General features: G+C 39.3%; 1 protein-coding gene across 1 annotated transcript in view; it reads left to right on the top strand.

Moving 5' to 3' along the window:
• Positions 1 to 1,187: 1,187 nt before the first annotated feature.
• Positions 1,188 to 2,061, top strand: part of GIMAP5 (GTPase, IMAP family member 5) — a 10,898-nt gene continuing 10,024 nt past the window's right edge. Inside the window, exon 1 of the mRNA XM_007126647.3 lies at positions 1,188 to 1,505. The gene's annotated coding sequence lies outside the window, so the exon portion shown is untranslated. The remainder of the gene's footprint in view (positions 1,506 to 2,061) is intronic.

Here is a 2,061-nt window from a genome sequence, read left to right on the forward strand (position 1 = left end):
ATATTTAAAATAGCAATAAATATTATCAGAGAGCTTTCCAAAAAGGCTAGAATCATTTACATTTTACCAGCGGTGCATTAAAGTGGCCTTTGTCCTTCTCCCTAACCTCACTACTGACTTTTGCCAGTAGTAGATATTGGAACTCATTTTAATTTTTGCAAATTATTTTAATTTTCACCTCCTTGACTATTTATGAAGTTGAGTATCTTTTCATATACGTATTGGCTGTTTATTGTTCATCTTTGAACAGTCTACACATATATTGCCCAGTTTCCTTGATTTTTGTGAGCTTTTTTTACAACGTGCATTTTAAGATTTCATTGTTTTTTTCAAATCTTTTTTTTTTTTTTGTCTTTAACTCTGAGGCCATAATAAAACATTAAAGTATCTTTTCTTTGATAACTTCTGGCCTCATGTCTTGGCTAAGAAAGTATATCCAACTCTTGTATTGTACATACAGTTTCCTATATTTTATAAGATTTTTGTTGTTTTATTTTTTACAGATGAGAATTTAATCCTCCTTGGATTTTTATATAATATGGGGTAGGAGCTCTGCTTTATTGTCTCCTAGGTGGAAAACCATTTGGGTAAGCACCACTTACTAAATAAACCATTGTTTCCCTGCCTTTGTCGTATATTAAATCCCATTATTACCTGGGATTCCCTATGTTCTATGTATATTGTTATACTTACCGATTTGTCTTTTCTTATGGCAATACCAGACTGATTTCATTACACCAGACATTTTTCATCCCAAGAAAATACGTAATACTTAAGAAAGTGTTATTTAATTCTACATACAAAAAGTTGGGATTTCAACTGGAATTAAATTACATATATATCAATTTTGGAAGTATGTGTATTTTTACACCAGTATTTTCATACAAGAACATAGTGTTGCTGAAACTGGGCCTCTGTGCAACGGCACCAAATTGAATCTCGGAGACAGAGCTCTGGGTGAAGTAGAAAAGAACAGCTTTATTCCAGGGCACCAAGAAAGGAGTTCCGGGCAGCTTGTGCTTAAAAGACCACAACTCCCCGAAGGCTTTCAGGGAAAGGTTTATAAAGACAGGGGGGAGGGAAGGGTGTTTGTGGGGCGTGGTCAGCTCGTGGACATTCTTCTGATTGGTTGGCGGTGAGGTCATCGGGAGTCAGCGTCATCGACCTTCTGGTTCCAGCCTGTCTGGGGTCTACGTGCTTGTGCGCAGCATGTAGTTAACTTCTTCCGCCTAGTAGGGGTTTCAGTATCTGCAAAACAGCTCAAAGGACATGGCTCAGAATATTATCTATAGCCCTTGAGGAGGAGCTAAACGTCCTTGACTTTGTTTAATGGCTAAAATACTATTATTTTGTCTTGCTTGACTGTTTTCCTTTCTGCATTTTCTCACATTACGATTAAATTTATCCTTTGACTAAAGTTTTTTTTTACAGACAAAAGGCAGGTGGAGGACATGAGCGGGGGTTTATTCTGGGACGGCCTCATAGGGTCCTGCTCGGTTACAACAGTAAGTTTCTCTACTGGTTCACATCTTGTTTCATTGCTCTTTGAAGTTATCCACTCAACTCCCGTGAGTTCCTTCTTGATCACGTGGCCTCCCTCTCAGCAAGGTATCCTCACTCGCCTATCCTTCGTAAACGTCATTCTCTTGCTTTTCCTTATAGTTTTACCGCCTACGTCTGTTGCTCTAAATAATATATATATTTTAGTTTTGTCCGTTATTAAGCTAGACAGAAATGGAATCAGACTCTGTGTTCTCCTGGGACTTTCTTCGTTTGTTCAACATAGTGTATGCGAGAGTTAACCATGCTGGTGCCGGTAGCTGTATTTTGTTCATTTTTATGGCTGTGTATTATTCCATTGTGTGGGTATTCTACAGTTTGCTTATTCAATCTACTCTTGATGGATATTTGGATTGTTTCTAGCTTTTTACTGTTATGAGCTTTCTTATAAAAATATCCTCGGGCTTCCCTGGTGGCGCAGCGGTTGCGCGTCCGCCTGCCGATGCAGGGGAACCGGGTTCGCGCCCCGGTCTGGGAGGATCCCACATGCCGCGGAGCGGC

The sequence above is a fragment of the Physeter macrocephalus genome, chromosome 5, assembly GCF_002837175.3.
Source record: "Physeter macrocephalus isolate SW-GA chromosome 5, ASM283717v5, whole genome shotgun sequence".
In the NCBI taxonomy this organism is placed as follows: Eukaryota; Metazoa; Chordata; class Mammalia; order Artiodactyla; family Physeteridae; genus Physeter; species Physeter macrocephalus.